This window comes from Mustela nivalis (assembly GCF_964662115.1).
Source record: "Mustela nivalis genome assembly, chromosome: 2".
NCBI classification, from domain to species: domain Eukaryota; kingdom Metazoa; phylum Chordata; class Mammalia; order Carnivora; family Mustelidae; genus Mustela; species Mustela nivalis.
Genome location: NC_139021.1, coordinates 153,695,643 through 153,710,200, shown reverse-complemented (window position 1 = coordinate 153,710,200; position 14,558 = coordinate 153,695,643). Strand labels below are relative to the sequence as shown.

General features: G+C 42.0%; 1 long non-coding RNA gene across 1 annotated transcript in view; it reads right to left on the bottom strand.

Moving 5' to 3' along the window:
- LOC309860229 overlaps positions 1–14,025 on the bottom strand; it is a 58,835-nt gene extending 44,810 nt beyond the window's left edge. Inside the window, exons 1-2 of the long non-coding RNA XR_014309269.1 lie at positions 13,813–14,025; positions 1,390–1,485 (exon numbers count right to left, since the gene is read on the bottom strand). This is a non-coding gene — a long non-coding RNA (uncharacterized lncRNA). The remainder of the gene's footprint in view (positions 1–1,389; positions 1,486–13,812) is intronic.
- Positions 14,026–14,558: the final 533 nt, after the last annotated feature.

Sequence of the window (14,558 nt, the reverse complement as noted above, 5' to 3'; positions counted from 1 at the left end):
ATTATGTTGCAGACTGTTCTGAGGTCTTACTTGGGTCCAGCAGGAAAGATTGCCATGGTTGATTAGTGACGTCTACCATAAACAGGAGAGCAGAGAGTGCTGGAGCGGGAGTCAAACGTTTGTTATTTCTGTGGCAAGTGTTCAACCCTGTGATGGGGACAAACGTGAATATGACACAGGCCTGGCTTTCCAACTGTTCACAGACTATTTACTGAGGACTCTAGTGGGTATAATGAGCTACTCACTGAATTCCATTCACTCCTTCTTTCATAGTGATGGAACTGTAGCTAGACGCATGGCTGCCAGCAGATACATTTCCTACTCTCCTTTGAACTTAGGTGTGACCAAGTGACTACGTTTCCTCCAGAGTAAGCAGAAGTAATATATGCTACTTCTAGCCTAAATGCCTTTACACTAGGCCATCCTTAGGAGATGATGGAGAAAAATAGGGAAGGAACCAAGGTCCCTGAACGGCCACATCACGTACAGCTATCAGCCAACCTGAAACCTGCCACCTGGACTTTCACAGGAAAGAGAGTTCAGTGTTTTTGCAACTGGTCCTAAGAAACTTTTTCTCACAGTAACTAACATAACAAAAACAGATGAGATAGATAATAAACGCTAGAAAATCTTCACGTAGTACAAAATAAATACACAAAAGACATCATAAACCCATGTAAGGACTAAATGAGTCCTACGGAGTACTGGTGGTCTTTTCAACAGCAGTAATGCCTAACTGTAAATAGTAATGACTCCTTGCTGCAGGGGTTCAATGAAATCATACCTATGAAGTACTTTAACTGGGTGCATGAAACAGTCTAAATACTTGAAAAAATTCAGCTATTCTGTTCTTATAAATTCAGTATAAACACTGGTGTCACGTTTAGGCAAAAAATATAAACGTCAACCTGTTTTTTATAGCTAAATGCAATTCCAGTCCATTATTCCACTTGTTTTCGGGGCCAGGTCTATTTCTTGACCATTAATCCATTACCTGACAGGCAAGCAGGAGGACATCTAAGGCAAGAAAGCTAATGAACAGCATGGATGTGGCCTCAGTCTCTGAGGAGTTCATGATAGTTGTGAAACTGAAAAACCATATCATGAAATAAATTAAAAGCATTAGAAGTAAAATTAGTTATTCTAAGTCTGGGCCAAGGCAGTCTAAGTATTAGACGTGCATCAGTACTTCTGAGCAGAGCTGCCATAGAAGCAGTAATTACTCATGAAGAGATGCTCACAGAGGAGAAACGAATGCGACACAAATACCTGATGGCAGAGAATGCCCCCTCTGCTTCTCAGAGATCCCGCAGGAAGAAGGGTGCAATGCAATTATCAGGAATCATGTGACTGGTTTTTCTTCAGCAACAGGAAGAAAAACGATTTTACCTTTGTTCCTTGGGTGCACTCCTTTGAGGCCTGCGACTTCCTCCGACAGTCACTGGGCTGATGTGTGAAAGCTTGGGAAGCGGCTGGAGGTCACAGCTGTGGGCAATGAGACAAAGTGTATGATCAGTTGCTGCCCTCACTGAGTTTATAATCCTACTGGATGCTCACACAGGATAAAGCAAAAGCCGCACATACGGCTAATCAATGGTTAAATCACAGAGCCCAGGCTGAGTGCTGCAGGAGGCAAAGGATTTCTCCTAGAGAACTGGGTTAGAACCATCAAATGTTAGCACTAGAAGGGAGGATGGACTCAGTATTGATTTTCTTCCCATGGCTGGGAATTGCTAATTAGTCCAATTCTTACTCATATTGCAAAACAACATACATTCCAGAGCCAGGTAGAGAGAGATGAAGACTCACCACAGGTTGTTTTTTGACTGCACAATGAGAGGGATTTTTTTGTTTGGGGGTATTTTTGTTTTGTTTTGTTTATGGAATGGGGGTTGGTAAGAAGAGGGAGATGGGGAATAAAAGAAAGGAGAGAGAGGATTTGTGTGTCCTCTGGGCAAACTCAGAATGCCCCCACCCCACCTCCCGCCACCCCTTTGACTTGGGGTTGATTCTACTCTAGTCTCTATTCAAGGAGAATCAAATGAACATATTTAAAGTGTCACGTAGCCTTCCAATATATTTGTTTTTACTTGTATATAAACTATCAAGGATTTCTCACTGGGATTTGAAGCTTTCAGAACTCCCTCCCATTCCAAAGATGGCTTTGTCTTTTGAAAGTCTGAGAAATATCCCTTCAGCTGTATTTGAGATGTGAGAGAGTCAAGTTAGGGTAAAAAAAAATTTTTTTTAGCTTAAAAAAATTCTCAGACATTTTTTGCTAAGCCATAAATCAACAGTGGTTGAATTAAAACAGATCAAGCTTGGCTTGGAATTAGACCTCCATGAGGTCTCTGGCTAAGCTTGAAGGGAAAAAAAAATAAGTTAATACTTTTTTAAAAACCAACTCCTGTGCATGTCCAGTTGGAAGAGAGCAAATCCCTTTTAATGAGAGCTGGCTCTTCTAATCACCCCTACATTTGTATCTACATAACATTTCTGTGTGTTGGCCCCAAACCTAGTTTTCTGTCCCTTTCCCTACACATACACCAAGACAGATAGGGAAAAAAGTGGAGCTGATCAGGAGAATCCAGAGTCCATGTTTAAGATAGTGTGGCTTGCCCAGGAATTGGTATCTAATCCTTAATATTAACTTCGGTGAGAACATAAATATTGAGTCTTTGGTCTCTGGCTTACAAGTGGCTTTCAGAAAGAGCCATCCATGATGGTCTACTCCTAAGACAGGACGTCTGAACCCTGGAAGGAAACTATATAGAAAGCTTAACATCTCTCTTTCTCCTCAGTGGGTCAAATCTAATGGAAACATCTTTGTTTTCAAAGCTAAAAAACAAACAGAAAGTCATTATGAACGATTTTCAGAGGCAGCATCTGCACAGAACCATGGCATCAACTGTTTTGATCACAAATCCTTTGGACATCTGAGTAGCAACATAAAAGAAGTTTCCAGAGCCACTGGGGTTTTGAGGATACATATTACTTCCTAGGCACTATAAGCCATTTGCTTCTGTGGGCCCACAACCTTGGAACTTGTATTACTTAAGTAACATAAACATTCTATAATTGTATATGATTTTTTCTTGTCTTCTTTCTTTCTTTTGTAATTTATCATCCATGTTTAATTTGAGGGGAACGTATCTCCAAAGGAGCCCTACCCCTACCCCATCTCAAGTTATAACCATTAACTGATTTGCCGTGCTTTCTTTTTGACTAATGTAATGAGCAAAACAGTTATTTCATGGGCAATTGAAGTCCTGGAAAACTAAAACCCAGAGAGATACTTCACCAATGTTTATAGAGGAGAAAATAATATCTATTAGACTTAAAAATCTCTAGTGGATTCAGTTATCAAACATAACTACAACATTACATTAAAAAAAAGGAAAAAGTCTAAGTACCAAAAGGTGTACACAGTCTCTGATCTTGACCATCAACCTATTGCTTTGGCTCTTTTAAGCAAAGTTTCAAAGGAGAAGGTCTTCACAGAACATGTTAATACACTCTTTAGCCTAAAAGATATTAACCTTATTTAGCCTGTAAGATGGCTAAAAGTTATAATAACTTTAAGGCACATGCTGATTCTTTCTTGGGTCTCAGAACATCAAGTCTCTGCTAACTTCTTTCTTTCTAAAACTCTCAATGCCAGGCTTTCCTGAAAAGTTTTATATCTTTTTTTGTAGCTGGTCTAACTTTTTTTTTTTAATAGCTAAAAGATTTTTATTTATTTATTTATGGGGGGGTAGAAGGAGAGAAAGAGAGAATCTCAAGCAGATTCCATGCTGAGCACAGAGTCAAGCCCTGACAGAGGGTTTGATCTCACAAACTTGAGATCAACCTGCATAAAAATCAAGAGATGTTTAACCAACTGAGCCAGCCAGGCACACCTCTGCTCTCACTTTTGTAGCAGAAGCCTACAATATTATTTTATTTCCATGGTTTCTGATTCTCTTCCTCTAGCTACAGAGATGTGTACTGCATTATCATGGTGGGGAGGCAACCAGATATGGAATCATAATTTGCATACATTAAATGCATGTACTCACCAATTCACAAATTAAATGTATTTCAAAAATGTGCTGTTCATAACTTCATATGCTTCCCCACCCCATGAAAACAAACTATGAATGACAAATATAGTCTAAATAGCTCTTCAATATACATTGTTCTTATTAACAAGCTGAATGATAATATTAGTTGCCATCTAGTTTACAATTATTTATGTTTTTTAAAATTTATTTAAGTAAACTCTACATCCTACTTGGGTCCTGAACTCACAACCTGAGATCAAGAGTCACATGCTCTCCCAACTGAGCCAGCTAGGCACCCTTAATTTCTAATTATTTGTGTTACACCTGGAATTCTAAATTTTAACTGAGAAATTCAGACACAGGGATGGCATCTTTCCCAAGGCAACCCCAGAAACTAGAAGAGGGCCTTCATCTCCCAAACCCCATCCCCACTGCCCCAGTAATGAAAGGAAATTTTTCTATCTGCTCCTCTTTCCAAATCAGAGACAAAAGAGGAAACATTATAGCATCGTGGGTAAAAGATAAAAGTAATGTCTAGTTCAGCTTCACACAACCTATGAGAGCTTTGGAAAATTATAAAACCACTCTGAATTTGTTTCCTCCTAATACTTCCCTCTGCCCTAAAATGGAGACAGTAACATCTACTCACTGGATTGCTGGAAGAATTAAGTGAGCTAATGTATTGAATGCCCTTAACAGGGGTGCCTGGTTGGCTGGGTCATTAAGCGTCAGCCTTCGGCTCAGGTCACGATCCCAGGGTCCCGGGATCAAGCCCTGCATCAGCATGGAGCCTGCTTCTCTTTCTCCCACTCACCCTGCTTGTGTTCCCTCTCTCACTGTGTCTCTGTCAAATAAATAAAATCTTAAAAAAAAAAAAAAAAAAAGAAAAGAAAGAGAGAGAGAAAGAACACCCTTAACACATGGTAAGTGCCCAGTGAATAGCAGGAATGATTTTCACCCACCTGGTCCCCTCCCACGTAGTCTGGGTGGTGGGAAAGGACTTCATTCCCATTTAAATTCTTCCAGTCCCTCCACAATGAGTCAGGTGCCCACCCCAGACCCCCTGCACTATCTCTGCAGTGAACTTTCCCCCAATGACTGCAAGTCAAGCACAGATTTCCTCAGGTTAAAATAAACAAAAAACACCATTGTGTTTACAAAGATGGTTTGGTAAGCCACAGCTGCCCAACCCTATTGCAAATCAGTTTCAGCCACAAGCCAAAGTGACAGTAAATGCAGGACCCTTCAGCAGACCGAGGAATTGGGGGAACATAGGGGAAGAACAGAGAGTAGGGGGAGAACAGCTGCTGGTCAGCTCAGCTTGGCTTTCTTAAAAGTAAGAAAAATGTTGAGATTGGCACATGTGATGACGGCTAAAAAATAAACATTTAGGTCATCTTAACCACATTTTAAATATAAATTCTGGTGCTGGGTCCATTTTTAAAATAGTATCGAGATATGATGTAGACCACTGTTTTCCAAACTGCAGAGTGCAATCCATTAATACGGTATAAAATCAATTTAGGGAGTTACTATCAGCATTTTTTTTTTTTTAAGAAACAGAATAGAATTTAAAAATAGAATATGTCAAACAAGGTAGCAGTGAGTCTAGTTTCATGAAACTGGGTTCAAACATAAAATGTATTTTTTATTGAGGTCTACAATAAAAAAATTTGAATGCTACTGATATGGACAGATTCTTCAAGAGGACTGTTTTCTTTTTAAAGTATTACCTACATTCAAAAAGACCAAGTTCTATTTTCAAAGTTCACAGATCCAAAGATACTGCTCCTGCAAACACACAGACACACAGAGAGAAAGAGAGAGAAAGAAAGAGACAGACAGATATCAACAACTTGAGTTCTAGCCCAGAAAAAAAACCCAAAAAACTGTAAACTTCGTTAAAGATTCAGAGCCTCCAGGGTTCAGTTGCCCAGGACAATCAAGCCAAACAGAATTGAAATGCACCAAAAAAGTAAAACAGATGTGTTATAAAAATACTGGTCCAAATGGAAAGGATTATTGGTATTTTATTTAAAGATGGAAGGTGAAACTGTCCCTACGAATGGGAATGATGGGTGGGGGGCAAATGGTTAATATTTTCAATAGTGCCTGGTACATGGTAAGTACCCAATAAATATTTTTCAATGAATGAAAATGACAATGTTACAGGATAACCAGCCATGACTTTCAGAAAGCATTTGTGGGAGGAAAAAATAATCAATCCACAACTCTTGGGAGGTTTGACCGATAAAATGACATTTAGTAAGAGTCGATGGAAAACAATGCTCTGAATAATTCCATATTCTGGGTCTGAGAGTGTCTGTCCTGGTTATTCTCTAAATTCTACCCACTCCTGCACTGCCCAATCCATTTTCTACCTTTTTCTGCCCTGTTCTGTGTCCTGGGATGCAAGCCCTCTTAGGGACAGCATCATCTATCTCCTCTGACCTCTCCCTTGCCCATCTACTAGCTTCTGGTGGGGTTTGGCTAATGGAGATTAGCAGGTGAGATCAGCAAGTGGGAGGAGAAAGAGATCAGGGTTATTTCTTACTGCTCCCATTCTGCTTCAGTGTCTGATTCTGGTGGAGACTGCATCCATCTGAGGTTGTGGTTCCCACCAGCTCCCTCTCAGGCTTCAGCTTCACATGCTCTCCAGTAACACTGGCTCCTCTTCTGGCCCCTCCAGACCCAGAGGTGGTACTAGTTGCTAGTCTCTAGATGTCTCGATTTTCCTTGTTGATTCCCTCAAGCCTGATTCCACCTCTATTAAGTGGGCATTTCCCCAAAGTCGCCTAATTTGAACCATGGGGGGGGGGGTCAATTCTTTTTCCTGCCTACACTCTTAGATATCCTATACCTAAAACATATAAGATTGGCTTTTTTTTTTAATTGAAGAATGGTACAAAATACATAAGCCAAGAACTTTTTAAAGCACCATTCCATGTATCTTTAATAAATGAAAAGGCAGGGGAGCCTGGGCGGCTCAGTGGGTTAAGGTCCCAGGGTCCTGGGATCGAACCCCACATCGGGCTCTCTGCTCTGTAGGGAGCCTGCTTCCTCCTCTCTCTCTCTGTCTGCCTCTCTGCCTGCTTGTGATCTCTGTCTGTCAAATAAATAAATAAAATATTTAAAAAAAAAATAAATGAAAAGGCATTTTAAGCTCTTGAGAAGTCTCAGAGTCCTTGTAAATAGCGTTTAGTCTTGTAGAGAACTATGAGCATAGGGTAGGTTCCTGGTTGATTTGTTTCTGGATAAAGAGAAATGCCCTCTGATGAAACACAAGGGTTGTTAAGGCCCAACTAGGCTGGTTGTCTGGAAAGTGTTTCAGTAGGAATACTCAGTCCTCAGGGCAAGAAAAAGGAGGGGTTTGGTGAGTAGGGAAAGGCGAAAAGGAATTGGTCTGGCTTCCTTTCACCCAGAGCTGCAAGGAATGGAGAACGAAAGGATAATGTTTAGGACAATATAGCGGCCAAGGTGGACAGAGGCATAGGAGAAGTTCCTGGGATGAGACTGAGCAAGTCCCATGCTATGGCTTCGCGAAAGCCTGAGGTGGCAGCAGCAGGACTTACCTCTTGGCCCCTCTCTCCCTTCATTCCTCTTCCCTAGTTGAAACGAGCCACTCGATGACCTTATCCTTTTCTTTCTAGCTGCCAGATAAACTCGGTCACTCACCCTCTCCAGTAATACCCTTTTCTCGCAATTCTTGGACTTGTAGACTTGAGTATTTTCTAGAGTTTTACTTCCAACTCAGCCTGTCTAAGGTGATGGAGAGGTTGGTACGATCAGAGGCTAGGTACAGACCAAACAACAGATGGGTTAGTGAGTGCAGAAAGTCAGCAGTCTGTGCCCAGGTGCAGGAAGACACACCATGGCAATGTGCTTTTTTACTGGTGGAAGCGAGCTCCCTGAGTCCAGGGACCACATCTGTCTTGTTCATTGTTGTCTCTAAAGTGCAGAGCACAGTGCAGGGCACATGGCAGATGTTCCGTAAACACTCATGTAATGCACCATGGTGTCAGAAACCAACCAATAGTTTGTCCAAAACATCTTTGGGCAAAGCAATGAACCTCAAAGTCAGATGGGCAAACTCTAAAAAAAGCATATTCCCCTAAAGTTAGAAAAATTTGTGACTCCAATATGATACGCCTACATCCTAACTTGAAATACTTCACCAAGAACTGGAGCCTCCACTGGGGAAGTTCCTCGGACCTACAGAGGCTCGTGTGCCCCCTACTGCCCTTCTCCCCAGATGAAAGGGAGCCCATCTGGCACATGCTGTTAACCAGATGTGCTGCAGGAACCAGCATAAAGGTCTCCCTGTGCTCACAATTCCTGTCTAGGAAGTCAGAGAACTTTTGGGAAATGCAGAGAAATGGCCAAATTGGTTTGCCATGGAATGTATAAACCCAACTGACCCCATGATTGGATTTCATCCTCTGACCACAAGAGTGCCAGGCAAGGAAAATGACTGAAGTTTTCCCCTTCTAGGGCCCATGAAGACAAACTGATTGACTTTAAACTTTCAGGTTTTAATTTGCCCTCTACCCAGATGGCCCCTAGGGATGGACGGAACCATCCTTCTCTTCTGAAAACTGGTTTAACTTTTTTCTCTCTGGTTTCTTTGAAGATGGTATTATCTGATGGAATTTTTAAAATGTAATACATATTACTTCTCTAATTATAAAGAAGTACATTTTTATTGTAGAAAGTTCTAGAAGTTCCAAGAAAATATTTTTAAAATAAACACTTAAAAATCAGCTGCAATCCCACCACCCAAGAGATAATCTCACAATTACAAAATTGACATTTTGGTATATTTCTTATTGGATTTTTTATATGAGTATGTGTGGGCATGACGTGTATTTTTTAAAAATTAGGACCAATATTTTTCTAGCATAAATTACCCTGTTATAAATAAATATTCTGGAACATAAACTTTCTCTACACCTCTGTCTACATTTCCCCAAGCCTGATTTCTTAAAAAAAAAAAAAAAAAAAAAAAAAGGAATTAGTGAATCAGACACATTTTTGAGGTTCCTGATACTTCCACATTGTTAAATTGCCCTCCAGGATGGTTGTACCAATTTTTGTTTCATCTGGAGGTATGATTTTATTTTTGAAAAAACCTTGCTTCTTTCCCTCATAGTGTTCTGTAAATTGAGACTCTAGGGCAGGGTAAGGCTCTTGAGGAATACAATCTATCTGTGACAGCTGATGGCATCCCACAGGGACTTTTCTCCACTACGGGTGAAGAGGTGAGTTAGAACATCTCAGGAATGCTTTCCACCATGAGTCAAAGTCTGTGTATTCAGGGGTCCTCAGCCTCCAACCCCTCTCACTCATTTAAGTACCAAGGGATGTTTTCAGCAGGGGACACTATTCGCATGCATTTTGATTATCATAAACACTAGTATTTACAGCAGTATTTATACCTGCCAGAGGAAAAGCCTTGAGGTCTGGTGTTTGGAGAAGGCAAAGATGCTCCTCATGGAAGGTCACACAGTAACAGCATTTCGATGTGTCCAGGTTAGGTGATAAATCCAGATTTTTCAATGTGGTAGCTGTTTAATGACTTTTGGACTACCCTAACTTTTTTTAAAATTTTTATTTCTTTATTTAAATTCAATTAATTAACATATAACATATTATTAGTTTCAGAGATAGAGTTCAGTGATTCATTAGTCTTATATAGTACTCTGTGCTCATAACACCTGTTCCCTCCTTAATGTCCACTTCCCAGTTACCCCATCCCCCCACCCTGGGCTACCCTAACTTCTGACTCCCTTTCTATGTTTGAAAATTTCCACACCAAATGAGATTTGGAACATGCATTGTCTTTACCTGAAAGCCAGATACTTAGTTTCCCAGCATCCCTTGCAGAAGGACAGAGGCATGAGATCTAAGCTGGGGTAAGCAGATGCCCACCCCAGACTCAGAACTGGGAGCTATTGACTCATGAAGCAAGATAAAGAGAGCATTCTTTTTGCAGTAGTAGCAGTGGCAGCAATGACTGGTTTCTAAATGGTCACGGAGGTGGTGGCAGCTCCCGGGGACCAGGGCCGGTGGTATTGGGGAACAGTTCTGTGGTGTGGGTTTGGCTATAGACCTTAGAGCATTTATGCCAAGCCTGTTTCTGCCCTGTTTTCTAAGCCTATCCCTAACCTTCCCAGTGCTAGCTCCTTGGTATCTTTTCCCTAAATTCCTTTTCTGCTTAAATCAGTCCTGATGCTTATAACCAATAGCCTTGACTGATACATCTATAGCCTCTTCAGACTCAGTGTGCTCATCTATAAAATGGAACTATTAGTACCACTTCAGAGCACTGAGATGAGGACTAAGGAAAGAGCACATGAAGGCACCTAACCTGACACCAGGACACAGAGTAGAAGCTCAAAATAGAGTAGATTTTCACCCTTCTTTTCAATTTTGGGAATCTCAGGTTACCACGCCCACTGAGGTCAGAATGTGTTGGGGAGAAGAAAAACTGAGCTCTTTTAATCTCAACTGTAAATATCACTATCATCATTTTGAGTATAGCCGTCCTTTATCTAGTGGCCTGCTGCATCCCCAGCAGCATGCCCAGCAACCCACATACCCTGTCTCTAATCCTCCCAACACTGCAGATCTTCACAACACTCCATTTTACAAATGAAGACTCTGGCACTCCAGTAAATGGCTAACCAACTGCCAAAGTTATTCCAAGGAATCTACACCCAGTGGAGCAGATACTGGAGAAATTGTGCAAAAGTTGAGAGAATTCTCAGAAAGATGGAAGAACTTGAAATACAGCTATATTTAGACATCCATATGTAACCAATTCAACCATTTTGACCATATCAAAAACATAAAATGGTTTGATTGAGGTTTCAGAGTTGCAACCCTGACCAAGACTTCTGTGAGTTTCATCAAGGGGCCAAATAACGATGCCTCCATTTAGATCTGAGAGTCTCAGTGGGTGCAGGATGGCACTTATCAGAATGATCTTGGGAATTCTTTCAAACCACACATACCTGCCCTCGCCACCACCCCAAAGGAAAGGGACTGAGTAGCAGCAGCTGTACCAGAATATCCCAAGACCAGTCTTAGATGGCTTACAATTTAGGGAAACACAAGGGAATTTTTTTGTCATGAAGACTCATAGTCCAGCCTTACTGTCTCTAGGCACTAGGAGAAAAAAATCTCAAAGGTCAAAAATAAAAATATTAGTTTCGTACAGTGCAGCTGGAGTGACATTGCAATGACAGGAAAATGTAAACTATGTGAGAGAGGGAGAGTCAGACATGCACACAGACAAGCTCTTCTCATCTCAAAGTGGGAACTCCAGAGCTCCAGGCGTCTGCAGAGAGACGCCAACCCACCCAGCAAAGGCCTTGTGCTGCTTGCATGTCTTAAAAGCCAGGCTATACTTTGGCTTCTGAAATGAAAAATTACACCGAAAGAGATGCCTGATTTTTATTAACTATCTTAAAAGGAGTCTTTCACTAATTCTGGGGAAGATATTTTGCTTGAGTGTTTTCCCACTTTGGCAAATACAATCCAGAGGGGCTGGATGGAAGGGGTTTTGCCCTGGGCAAATGGTTGAGCACAAAAACCCTGCTGACTCCAGGAACAATTTAAAAAAGAGGGAAGAGATTTCCTTGAATCAATATGGTGAAGCCAAAATAAATGGCTACTCTGGTTCTCTTGAGAAAACATTACTGCATTATTTCACAAAGAGATCTCTGATGCAAGGGACCAGACAGCGTACTAGGAGATGTTGGGTCCAGATTCAAAGAGACTGGGCTGCAGCCTCGAGCCTCTGAAGCCGGTGGCTCAGCCACCATGTGGCAGGAGCAGGGGAAGGGGTGGAAGTGGCTTTGGACAGGAGCCACCCTTCACAGCATGTGGACAGATCTGGGTTTTGACAGAGTAAAGATGACTCCTGCAGATAGGGCAGGAGTGGGTGGTGCCAGGGCACCCACCCAAAGTTCTCCATCAACAGCAGCAAAGCAAAAATGCACATGGACAGTCCTGGATCTGCAGTGAAGATTTTGGAAGGAAATCTTAGCAAAAAGCCAGAGCAAGAGACGGGAGCAATAAATCAGGCCGGGGGAAAGTCTGAGCTGAAGGACGCTGTTGCCTCGTCTATCACTTCCCAGCCAGCGGAAGCACACGTGGGTCCCAGCCGGCATTGACTCTAGCACCCTGCCAGTTTATTCTGGCTCCGAGAAAATGAGAACATCTTGGCTAAATATGTTGGGGGCAGTGAGTGATTTTCAGTAAAATAATTTTTCCCCAAAGGGGAACTGAAAGACTGGGGCCTCTTACATCAGGCAAAATCTCTAACGATAGCCTGGTGGCCCAGTGCTGAGGCCTACAAGGACAGTTCTCATCATCTCAGAAAGCTGACGCAAAAGAGAAAAGTGAGGCAAAAGAACCAGTCCCCGTCTCTCAGAGATGTTCCCTTGGGTACCACACTGCTAATTAGAAAAAGAAAAATTGGGCACCTGGGTGGCTCAGTGGGTTAAGCCACAGCTCAGGTCATGATCCTAGGATCACTCCCATGATCGATCATGGGATCGAGTCCCACGTCGGGCTCCTCGCTCAGCGGGGAGCCTGCTTCTCTCTCTGCCTCTCCCTGCCACTCTGCCTGCTTGTACACTCTCTCTCTCTGACAAATAAATAAACAAAATCTAAAAAAAAAAAAAAAAAAAAAAGGAAAGAAAGAAAGAAAATAAAAAGAAAAATTAATAGTGAAATCCTAACCAAAACTCCTCAGTCATTATAGTAAAATAGTTATAAGCCTAGGGTTTGGATTCAGACCTCTGAACCTCAGTTTCCCCGACTATATAATAGGTACAATAGCCCTGCCTCATAATGTGAGGATTAAACAAAGCACAAGACCTGAGATCATTCATAGTTGAGATCATTCACAACCACTTCAGAAAAGTCATTTTCCAGGAAGCGTGGCAGTTCATGGGGAAGATGCTCCATTCTTTGAAATACCTATGTGAGTGGCCCAAGAAAAGCAGGGAACAATTAACTTGCTAGTTGTGTGTTGGTGAAAATAGATGGGAAGGGATGAAGGGAGGTGGGGTGGAAAGGACAAAAGGATGGAGACCTCAGACCCCGCCTCTTGTAATCTGTCCCTCACCATGAAGTCAGAGGGACCTTTATAACCCCAGATCCCCTCTGACCAGGTCTATCCCTTGTCCGGAATTTGCACTGGTTCTCCACACTCTGAGGAAGAGGTCCTACATTCCTTAAACAAGGACCTATACACTAGTGATTCCCTTCCAGTCAAGTTTCAAGAACTCCCTCCAGTGGTTCTCATGTGGGGTGGCACTGATTGTTCCCAAGCTCCTCTCACCCCGGAGCCACTGGAAATGTCTAGAAGGCTCTGGTTGTCACTATGGGGTGCTATGGTCCTCTAACAGTCCTGGCCAAAATGCCAATAGCAGCCCTACTCAAAACCAAAACCAAAACCAAAACAACAACAACAACAAACCCTGAGCCCCTCTGCTTTTTTGTCCCTGCAGTGTTCCCTGCTGGAAATATTCTTCCCTTCACTCTATTCCACTGGACTTTCTTGTCCTCAAAGGCCGAGTCCGAAACTGATCTCCTCTAGGAAGACCTCCAAGAGCCCCACACTACCCCCGTGGTAGAGCTGATGGTTTTCTCCTACACTCTGCTCTGAACCTGCCTTGGCAGGACCCCTATTCCCACTGGATTAGTTAGCACATCTGCCTCCCCACACCCTGCCATGGTGAGGCTCAGTTATACATACTGAATGAAGGAAGGAATTTCCTTTGCTCATCCATGAGCACATGTTAAAAAAAAAAAGAAAAAAAAAATTCTGGAGGGCAGGAGTCCATCTTCTCCAGGAAACTGCATGGGAGTCTTGCAAGATGAGCTGTGAAAACACATCACTACCAGCATTCTTCAGCGCCGCTGCAAAAGCCGTGGTGCTGAGATGTCTGCTCTGCTCTTGACTTTTTTTCTGTGAATTGAATTATTTTTTCTGGGTCATTAAAAGTTGTTTGATTTGGTTAATACCTTATTTATTTAATAACAGATTCCACCCTGGAAGCCAAGTTCAGGAACTAAGAGGCAGGGTTGCTATTTCTTTGATAGAGATCTCCTTGGCTCCAGTAATCTTAGTTCGGGCATGCTCTAGGAAACAGACTCAAATTGAAAATGTGGATTCCTCAGGGAGGTGCTACAGTCTTGGAGACAAACATATAAATAACTATATGAAGCAGAAGGCTGTTGGTGCTGAACAGAGGGACAAGCAAGCGTACAGTTAAAACAGAAGCCGTAAATAATACATGGTGAATAAATAGAAACCAGCAATCATTTGAGAATAGAGGAGACAGCAAGGACATGAGTTATTCCTATAATGATCATCTTTGTGTTAGCTTAAGAGGCAGCCCAAACTGTGATTATGACATTATTGTCTGACGTTAATTAGTTCCATCCATTGTGCACCCTGCCACAGGTTAATATTCTGGAAATAAACGTCCTGCCTCTCCC